This window comes from Pseudophryne corroboree, chromosome 4 (genome assembly GCF_028390025.1).
Source record: "Pseudophryne corroboree isolate aPseCor3 chromosome 4, aPseCor3.hap2, whole genome shotgun sequence".
Classification (NCBI taxonomy): Eukaryota; Metazoa; Chordata; class Amphibia; order Anura; family Myobatrachidae; genus Pseudophryne; species Pseudophryne corroboree.
This window is the reverse complement of record NC_086447.1, coordinates 298795305-298806887: the sequence shown is the minus strand read 5'-3', so window position 1 is coordinate 298806887 and position 11583 is coordinate 298795305.

Genomic DNA, 11583 nt, shown 5'->3' with positions numbered 1-11583 from the left:
TCCCGTTCTCACGGCCACTGTGCAAGCGGGCTCCTTATGCGTCAGACGTGTCCATTCGATCTTTAAGAATTTTCAAATTACATTATTTTTGCACTTTTGTTAAGATATCTTTTTTTCAACAGTATTTCATAGCTAAAATAAATATTACTCAAATAAATATTTTACGCTTCAGTCTTTGATTTGTATTTATTTTCATTTTTTGTATTAATTTACATATATTGTGACACTATCACTGGAATCATGCTAAAAGGCCCCCATATTTGCTCCAGGTTTCTTACCTATGTGTTTTAAAACCCCAGGAATATTGTGTTGGTTCTGCTGAGAGCTTTTGACTTTTGGTAAGAACTGGATAAGGGTCCTGGGTTGGATGTGAGAAGGGAGGGCGGGTTCTCCCAGTTCAGTTCTCTGGACTTTTAGTCTCACAGAAGGTTAATTAGGGCTTTCTTCTGTATGGGTGTGTTAACAATGCTGTCACCATTGCTCTCTTACACTGCCTGGGGAAAGAGAAGAGACTGTGGAGTCTCTGTGAGAGAGAAGCCTGCTGTTGAAAACCACTGAGCTGTGCCTGGTAATCTTGTCCTTGTTTTTTTGTTTTGTGAGTTTTGTGTGTTTTTTTTTTGTGCCATTCTGCAGAGGCTTTTTCGCAGTGTGACATGATGGGAGTTGTGCTGCCTCACAGATAGAAGCAAGTCCAAGTGGTGCTTTGTCTGTATGATTGTGTAAACCTGTACAGTTAAAGGGCCAGACCCACCCTTTTTGATAACCAGTACTGATACACGTATTGGGTGAAAGTGGTTCCAAAATTGCTGAAAAACCCTGATAACATGGAGGCTGTTATTAAGGTCTTGTTTCAAGTGACAGCACCGCAGCAAGAAGCCACCAGGCAACATCAAATGGAGGTTGGAGATATGGAGGCAACAGCACCAGGACTGTGAGATTCCTAAAGAGGTGGTGCAGCATCTCACAGCCTGGCCTGAAAATGCTTCCCCAAATGTCCCAATCAGCTCGAGCTCCATATGGGCTAGTAATTTCCTTTAAAAAAAAAAAAAGAGATAGAAACTGATAATGTGGAGGCATATCTGAACATGTTTGAGAGAATGGCCGAGTGGGAGAGCCGGCCTAAAGGACAGTGGGCCAACCTGCTTGCACCCTTTTTCTCAGATGAGCCTCAAAAAGCGTATTTTGATTTCAGCATGGCAGATGCTTTGGACTTTGAAAAACTAAAAACAGAAATTCTGACTTGCCTGGGAGCTGCACTGTCGGTTTAAGCACAACGTGTGCATTAGGGTGTAGTGAAAATGGGCAATTATAGAAATCGAAAATGCTTGGGTATGGAAATTGTTCTACACCATGGTAGTAATTCATTGCTGAAGTTTCATCGTCCTAGGTCAATATCTTCAGCTCCGATAATTGCCTAAAGTTTTGAAATTTGGTCTGGATAGGCAATCCCGCACCCGCGGGTCCTGCTGCGCCACACATCTTGCTTCACATAGTGTGGAAAGCATTTCCGGACACTAAAACATTACTCACTGGATGAGTCGCATGAAGACATGAAAAATCACATCAATTTAACTATGTTTTTGGGTAATTCTGATAATATTGGCCTGCAGCTCTTCGTTATTTTCAGAAAATATCCAGGACCCATCACGAGGAGATGTCTGCAGTTCGGTTCAGACTCCCACCCAACTTAACCAACCAACCATGGAGCAAGAGATAATGTTTGTGCATGTAGTACATGTACATGTGTTGTGTCATCAATATATGAAGAAAGAGATGGTAAGTTGTTTTGTAGCATCTTCGTAATAAGATTGTTTTGCAAATTTTGGAATTTCTCCCATTGATTTTAGAGTATTTCTGATCATGCTGTCTTTTGCTCTAAATCCACATACAGACACTGCGGCCATGGTAACCAGCTTCACAGTCCTCTCAACGGCCTGTGTGTGGCACGGAAACTGCCATAAACCCTGTGATGCAAATGTGACTGGGTCTGTGACTGACAACATCAGTTCTTCCTCAGACATGTATCTGAGAAGCCGAGGTGGAGTAACTTTAGTTTTTTCGCAGTCAATTACCTCAGTATAGTCTTTGGCTCTGAAATTTAGCGTAGGAATTTGGAACTATCTCACACTTTGCATCTTCCTGGGCTCTAGCATTCATAATTCTTTTCACAGCCAAATCTTTGATATCTGACCTTCATCGAACAGCATACTGACCAGTACATTTTCTGGATGCAAAATATAAGCATTGGTCTGGATGACCTCATCGACTTTTAGTCGTGCAGAATCAGGTAAGTATTGTGAGTATTGCATAGCGTTCCAGGTATGTATGCTTACGTGTCTTATTTGCCAGTCTCTATTAATAGGGAACCAAAGCCTAGCATATACCTTCATAATGTCATTTGGAATTGTTTCCAGTTTTTGTGAAGGGCGTGATGTGGCCATGTACAAATGAAGAGTACAATTCCCAGCTGTCAGCCATCTGTAATGATGTTAGCAAGATCTTCGTGTTCGCCCATCAAGTAATGTGAAGAGCTGACGAAGTGGTAATTCATTGAAATGACAAAGGCATATTGCCCATTGAAGATTTCTCTGCAAGTGATTTTCTATCAGTGTGATGACACCTCCCAGATGGCCAGTATTTGAGTTTGTGCCATAGCTCCCAATGACACTCACATTGTCAAGAATTCTTCCTAGCCCTTCATCTTTAAGGTGAGGGAGGATTCCTGTGGCTAGACTGTTGGCTTTGCATGACTCAGGAGTAATGTACACAATGTATTTTCTTCCAGGTTCCTGAACCAGTGAAATATACTCCTCTACAATAAATCACCTGTGATACTTTGAGACAATATTTTCAGTCAGGCCAATATTACCAGAATTCTGCAAAATTATAGTCAAATTGACATGATTTTTCGAGTCTTCACTTGCGTAGCAACATCAAATTCGTAATGTTTTAGTGTCCAGAAATGCTTTCCGCACTATGGGAGACAAGATGTGCAGCGCAGTATATTGCGGGATTGCCTATCTGAACCAAATTTCAAAATTCAAGGCAATTATGGGAGCTGAAGATATTGACCTAGGAACAGTGGTCAAAGTGGGGCGGTATACGGCGGTATGGTATACCGCCACTTCTCCACAGACCCAGAAGTTGTTTTTTTAATTGCAGCAGCATGCAGGGGACCTGCGTCCCCTACAGGACTCTGCAGCAGACAGCGCTGGGGCAGTGTGTCTGTCCCCAGCGCTGGTGGACCGGCAGGGCGTGGCGGCGGACAGCGCTGGGATCAAGTGTCTGATCACAGCGCTGATGAGGCTGCAGCGGCGGAGGCATTTAAAGATTGGCACCATCTGTGAGCCAATCGCGGCTCACGGATCGGCGGCCAATCACAGGCAGACGCAGCGAGCCAATCAGCGCTCGCTGTGTCATAGGCCCTGCCCCCGGCATCTGACGTCAGATGCCGCTGGGACGAGGAGAAGAGAGGATGCCGCACGGAAGAGCGGTAAAGAGGTCCGATGGCTGCGGAAGAGGCCAGAAGACAAGCTCCAGGAGGAATAAAAGTCAGCGCCGCTGGCCAGGACAGGCCAGTGGCGAAGACAGAAGAGGCGGCGCCGCTGGCCAGGACAGGCCAGTGGCAGAAGACAGAAGAGGCGGTGCCACTGGCCAGGACAGGCCAGCGGCAGAAGACAGAAGCTGAGGAACGGAGAGGCCACTAGGGGTGGAAAGGAAAAGAGCTAACGAAGCTCCCCCCTGGTGCCTCTCCCACCACGACAGGTAGGCCCTCGGTGAGGGCACCTGTCACCCCCCTTCCCTAGACCATCAGGGTTCGGGCACTAGGACCATGGGCACAATCAGGCTATAGGCCTGTGGCGCAGTAGGCGGGCACTATGCCCGTGGGGTTAATTCAGTCATTAGACCTTTCCCCATGTAGTGGGCATAAGGCCCTAGTTCAGAGTGGCCCTTTAGGTAAATAAGGTGACCCTGGGCATTAGGCCCAGGTCACCCAACTGGTCCCATGTTAGGCGGGTGCTAGGCCCGTGGGTGAAGTCAGGCCTCTGGCCTGTGTGCAGTTAGGGGGCGCTAGGCCCAGTTAATAAGTGCCCCCCTCAGGTGATTAAGGGTGATCTGGGCGCAAGGCCCAGGACACTCCAACCTGTCCCTGGGGCAATGTGCTTATAATCAATAGGGCCAATGGCTGATCCAGGGGGGGGGCACTCGGGCCCGTGCCCCCCCTGTCATTTGTGGCCTCCCCCCGTCCCCGTCCCCCCCGCGGCGTCGGCGCCGCACAGGGAGATGACGGGCGCCCGCTGAGATTGTGTTACCAGCGGGCGCCCGTCTCCCTGCACAGCGGTAGCCGGAGCTCAGTACTGAGCTCCGGCTTCCGGCGCTGTCACTGCGCCGTGCGCTATGGGAGAGACGTCAGTCATGACGTCTCTCTCATAGTACTGAGGAGAGGACGCCAGCCAGGAGGAGGACTGCAGCGGCGCGGGAACGGGGCTCGGTAAGTATTATGTTTTTTTCTTCCTTAATGCAGCGGGGGCATCTCCTGGGGGAAAACTACGGGGGGACATTACTACTGGGGGGGCATCAACAAGGTGCATTACTACTGGGGGGGGGGATTACTACTGGGGGCATTATAACTGGGGGCATCACTACTGGGGGGGCAGCAACTGGGGGCATTATTACTGGGGGGCACTTACAGGGGGCATTACTACTGGGTCATCTATTGGGGGCACCTAATGGGGGACATTTTTACTGGGGGCATTATTACTGAGGGGCATCTACTTGGGGCATTACTACTGGGGGGGTCATCTATTGGGGGCAGCTTGAATAAATATAGTTTGCTGCGCTTGTGAAATGAGGCTGCTCAGGTTATTGTTTGACGTATATAGAAATTGATTTGGACCGAGCGCTTATGTGTGCTAATGTATAGTGTGCTAAGAGAAATGAATATAATAAATATATAAATAAAATAAAATAAAATAAAATAAAATAAATAAAAGTAAAAATGAATGAGGACGAGGGAAGGGTTGGGTAAGGGTAAGGGGGAGGAAGTGCAATGTTTACAGCTCCTTTGTGTATTTTGTGGAGCTTGTGGACACTTTGGATGAAAGGCTCAGTCTATTCGTTTGTAGTGGAAAAACTTTCCCTGACTTACCCTATTATCCCGTACAAGAAGAACAGAGCTTAAACCAAGGACACGAAGCCCGCCGCCGCAAGCGCCCGAATACCGGAAGTAAACATCCGAACTTCCGGTCTGACGAACGGTGCAGCGGCTACAGTGCGGCCAGAAGGAGTGGAACGTGATTAACAGCACAGACAGGAGAAGCTATCCCCTACACTGTCAAAAAACACCAGAGCCACACCTATACTGGATAATAGGGTAAGTCAGGGAAAGTTTTTCCACTACAAACGAATAGACTGAGCCTTTCATCCAAAGTGTCCACAAGCTCCACAAAATACACAAAGGAGCTGTAAACATTGCACTTCCTCCCCCTTACCCTTACCCAACCCTTCCCTCGTCCTCATTCATTTTTACTTTTATTTATTTTATTTTATTTTATTTTATTTTATTTATATATTTATTATATTCATTTCTCTTAGCACACTATACATTAGCACACATAAGCGCTCGGTCCAAATCAATTTCTATATTGGGGGCAGCTACTGGGGGCATTATTACTGGGGGGATCTACTGGGGGCATTACTACTGGGGGGTCATCTATTGGGGGCAAAGTCCTAGGGGGCATTACTACTGGGGGCAAACTACTGGAGGACATTATTACTGGGGGACATCTACTGGGGGCAAACTACTGGGGGGCATCTACTGGGGGCAAGCTACTGGGGGACATTATTACTGGGGGACATCTACTGGGGGCAAACTACTGGGGGGCATCTACTGGGGGCAAGCTACTGGGGGACATTATTACTGGGGGCCAACTACAAAGGTGGTAACTACAGGGGGCATACTACAGGAGGGCATTACTACTGGCGGCTTAACTACAGGGGAATTACTACTTGGGGGCTAAACTACAGGGGCATTACTACTTGGGGGCTAAACTACAGGGGCATTACTACTTGGGGGCTAAACTACAGGGGGGCCAAACTACTGGGGGCATAACTACAGGGGCCAAACTACTGGGGGCATTACTACTGGAGGCTAAACTATAAGGGGGGAATAACTACAGGGGCTAAACTACAATGGGGCAAACTACAGGGGGGCATTACTACTGGTGGCTAAACTAGTGGGGGCATTACCACTGGGAGGCTAAACTAAAGGGGGGAGGTAAACTACTGGGGTCATAACTGCAGGGGCATTACCACTGGGGCCATAATGACTGGGGGCATTACTACAGGCAACATTACTACTGGGAGCAATACGGGCATTGCATAAAGGACACCACTACTATGGGGTCTATATAAGGGGCACTACCAGTAAAGTGGACATTGCATAATGAGGGCTACAACTGTGGGCATTGTATAAGAAGCGCCACCTCACATGCACCGAAGCCGCACGCAAATGTACTTGCCCCTTCCATGGTGCCCCCCCTATCATTTTCTTCTGGATCCGCCCCTGAATAGGGCATAGGTAGGGGTCTCACTCTCCCTGTCACTCTCTCTGTCACTGTCCCTGCTGTCACTCTCCCTGTCACTGTCCCTATGTCCCTGCTGTCACTCTCCCTCTCCCATAATTGTGGATCATACCGTGTGTCATAATGTGAATTGTGGATCATACCGTGTGTCATAATGTGAACTGTGGATCATACCGTGTGCTATAATGTGAATTTCGGCTCATTCTGTGTGCCATAATGTGAATTTTGGCTCTTTCAGTGTGCTATAATATGAATTTTGGCTTATTCAGTGTGCTATAATGTGAATTTTGACTCATTCAGTGTGCTATAATGTGAATTTTGGCTTATTCAGTGTGCTATAATGTGAATTTCCGCTCGTACCGTGTGCTATAATGTGAATTTCAGCTCATACTGTGTGCTATATTGTGAATTTTGGCTCGTACCGTGTGCTATATTGTGAATTTCGACTCGTACCGTGTGCTATACTGTGAATTTTGGCTCGTACCGTGTGCTATAATGTGAATTTCAGCTTGTACCGTGTGCTATAATGTGAATTTTGGCTCGTACCGTTTGCTATAATGTGAATTTTGGCTCGTACCGTGTGTTATAATGTGAATTTTAGCTCGTACCGTGTGCTATATTGTGAATTTCGGCTCATACTGTGTGCTATAAGGTGAAAGGGGCACCAGTACTAGATAGTATAAAGGGTTCTACTACATTGGCCACGCCCCCTTTTGAGTGGCCACCTCCCCCTTTTGAGTGGCCATGCCCCCTTTTCTGGAGCGAATTGCATCCTTAACTTTTCCATACCCCCACTTCAAAATTTCCACTTCGACCACTGCCTAGGAAGATGAAATTTCAGCATACTACAATGGAGTAGAACATTTTCCATATCCAAACATTTTTAATTTCTAAAATCGGCCATTTTTACTATACCCTAGTGTGCACTGCTGGGTGTACTACATTGACAAACCTCCCCGCTCACAAATGTATGACCTCATCCACCAGACCAAAAATTTTTACAACCAGAGACATTAACTGGACCCCAGATGGTGGAAAGAGTTTCCATGGACTGTTATTTGAGGTCCCTGAATGTGGCTTTGTGCAAGTGGGAATCCTAAAACAGCTGACTAGCTAGTGGAGATGATGGATAGGTATCTTGTGGCAGAGGAACTACTGGCTTTACCACAGTGGCCCCTACTTCCATGACAGCGCACTCCTGTAAAACCTGGTAAGACTGTTCTGTGGTAAAAGGATTCAGGGCAGTTAAGATAACTCAGGTAAGTACATTTGCCCATGGGGAGTGAGTTCTTGTTTTGATACCCGCAGTGGAAAGAAAGATTTTTGCTCAATGCAAAGTCTGTTTGAGATCAGGAAAAAAAGCGATTGAGATTAACTATAAAGTAAACCAACCAGTCAAAAAAATCCTGATGACATTTAGCATGTTAACCTAATTAAACCGTGGAAGGATAAGTTACTGACAGCCGAACCTTGCCCACCAGCAGCTTCAATCCCCACTGTTCCTGAAGTAAAGGTGTCAGAGACACTGCCAGCTGCTCAAAAGAATGAGACTTAAAAATTCCTCATTAGAAACAGGGATGTGTTCTAAGCACTGCCCGGCCAAGCGGCCGTAATAAAGCATGACATAGTCACAGAAACAGAGGCCATGATCAACATAAAGCCATATTAACAATATGCTAGAAATTGGTGGCATTGAGGTGTCTAACAATGAATGGTCCAATCCCATAGTTCTAATTCCAGAACCAGATGGCAGCCTACGCTTCTGCAGTAAGTTAAATGCAGTGTCCAAGTTTGATGCATACCCCATGCCCCATGTGGATGAGTTGATAGAAATTCTAGGAACAGCCAAATATCTCACCACATTGGACCTGACAAAAGGGTTTACTGGCAGATCCCATTAACCGATGAAACCCGCTCCCCATCTTTCTCTGTTCCAGAAGTGTTCAGTATAGGATGTTGCCTTTTGGGTTACATGGAGCCACAGCAATCTTTCAACCAGTAATGGATAGAATTTTGAAGGTTCACAGGTTGTATGCAGCTGCCTACCTGGATGATCCACCATCCAGACAGAGAAACTCAGTTAGTGAGAGTACAAGCAGTGTTGAACTAAAATAACATTTTAAACCTACCGGTAAATCTTTTTCTCCTAGTCCGTAGAGGATGCTGGGGACTCCGTAAGGACCATGGGGTATAGACGGGCTCCGCAGGAGACATGGGCACTCTAAAGACTTTAGATGGGTGTGCACTGGCTCCTCCCTCTATGCCCCTCCTCCAGACCTCAGTTAGAGAACTGTGCCCAGAGGAGACGGACAGTACGAGGAAAGGATTTTTGTTAATCTAAGGGCAAGATACATACCAGCCCACACCAACCACACCGTACAACTTGGAACATACGAACTAGTTAACAGTATGAAACAAGACAGCATCAGCCAGACTGATCAAAACTGTAACATAACCCTTATGTAATCAATAACTATATACAAGTCATGCAGAATTTAGTCCGCACTGGGACGGGCGCCCAGCATCCTCTATGGACTAGGAGAAAAAGATTTACCGGTAGGTTTAAAATCTTATTTTCTCTTACGTCCTAGAGGATGCTGGGGACTCCGTAAGGACCATGGGGATTATACCAAAGCTCCAGACCGGGCGGGAGAGTGCGGATGACTCTGCAGCACCGACTTAGCAAACATGAGGTCCTCCTCAGCCAAGGTATCAAACTTGTAGAATTTAGCAAAAGTGTTTGAACCCGACCAAGTAGCCGCTTGGCAAAGTTGCAATGCCGAGACGCCTCGGGCAGCCGCCCAAGAAGAGCCCACCTTCCTAGTGGAATGGGCCTTTACCGAATTTGGTACCGGCAATCCAGCCGTAGAATGAGCATGCTGGATCGTGTTACAGATCCAGCGAGCAATAGTCTGCTTAGAAGCAGGAGCGCCAACTTTGTTGGCCGCATACAGGACAAACAGTGCCTCTGTTTTCCGAACTCGAGCAGTCCTGGCTACATAAATTTTTAAGGCCCTGACTACATCAAGGGACTTGGAATCCTCTAAGTCCCCCGTAGCCACAGGCACCACAATAGGTTGGTTCATATGAAATGACGAAACCACCTTAGGCAGAAATTGAGGACGAGTTCTCAACTCTGCTCGATCCACATGGAAAATCAGATAGGGGCTCTTGTGAGACAAAGCCGCCAATTCAGACACCCGCCTTGCAGATGCCAAGGCCAGCAACATGACCACTTTCCAAGTGAGAAATTTTAATTCAACCGTTTGAAGAGGTTCAAACCAGTGTGATTTTATGAACTGTAACACCACGTTAAGGTCCCATGGTGCCACTGGGGGCACAAAAGGAGGCTGAATGTGCAGTACTCCCTTCACAAAAGTTTGGACTTCCGGGAGAGAAGCCAATTCCTACTGAAAGAATATTGGAAATCTTCCGTAGGAGCATTCTTGGCTTCACACCAAGATACATACTTCCTCCAGCTACGGTGATAGTGTTTCGCCGTCACCTCCTTCCTAGCCTTTATCAGAGTAGGGATGACTTCCTCCGGAATACCTTTCCCAGCTAGGATTCGGTGTTCAACCGCCATGCCGTCAAACGTAACCGCGGTAAGTCTTGGAACACGCAGGGCCCCTGCTGCAACAGGTCCTCCCTGAGAGGAAGAGGCCACGGATCTTCTGTGAGCACGTCCTGAAGATCTGAATACCAGGCCCTTCGAGGCCAATCTGGAACAATGAGTATTGTCTGCCCTCTTCTTCGTCTTATAATTCTCAATATTTTTGAGATGAGTGGAAGAGGAGGGAACACATAGACCGACTGAAACACCCATGGTGTCACCAGGGCGTCTACCGCTACTGCCTAAGGGTCCCTTGACCTGGCACAAACTTCTTGTTGAGGCATGACGCCATCATGTCTATTTGAGGAAGTCCCCAGCGACTTGTTATCTCTGTAAAAACTTCTTGATGAAGTCCCCACTCTCCTGGATGGAGATCGTGTCTGCTGAGGAAGTCTGCTTCCCAGTTGTCCACTCCCGGAATGAAGACTGCTGACAGAGCGCTTACGTGATTTTCCGCCCAGCAAAGAGCCATTGCCACTCTGCTCCTTGTCCCGCCTTGGCGGTTAACATGAGCCATGGCTGTGACGTTGTCTGATTGAATCAGCACCGGTAGGCCGCGAAGAAGATTCACCGCTTATCGTAGGCCGTTGTATATGGCCCTCAATTCCAGTACGTTGATGTGTAGACAAGCCTCCTGGCTTGACCATAGTCCCTGAAAATGTCTTCCTTGTGTGACTGCTCCCCATCCTCGGAGGCTCGCGTCCGTGGTCACCAGAACCCAGTCTTGAATGCCGAATCTGCGACCCTCGAGAAGTTGAGTACTCTGCAGCCACCACAGGAGAGACACCCTGGCCCTGGGGGACAGGCTTATTTTCTGATGTATTTGTAGATGGGACCCCGACCATTTGTCCGGAAGGTCCCACTGAAACGTCCTCGCATGGAACCTGACGAAGGGGAGGGCCTCGTAGGTCGCCACCATTTTTCCCAGTACTCGAGTGCATTGATGGACTGACACTCTTTTTGTTTTTAGCAGGTCCCTGACTATGTTCTGGTGTTCCTGGGCTTTTTCCATTGGGAGAAAAACCCTCTTCTGTTCCGTGTCCAGAATCATGCCTAAGAAAGATAGCCAAGTCGTTGGAATCAACTGTGACTTTGGTAGATTTAGAATCCAGCCATGCTGCTGCAGCACTCTCAGGGAGAGCGACACGCTTTTCAGCAACTGATCTCTTGATCTCGCTTTTATCAGGAGATAGTCCAAGTACGGGATAATTGTGACTCCCTGCCTGCGCAGGAGCACCATAATTTCCGCAATTACCTTGGTGAAAATCCTCGGGGCCATGGAAAGCCCAAACGGCAACGTCTGAAGCTGGTAATGACAGTCCTGTACAGCGAATCTCAGGTTAGCCTGATGAGGGGGATATATGGGGACATGAAGGTATGCATCCT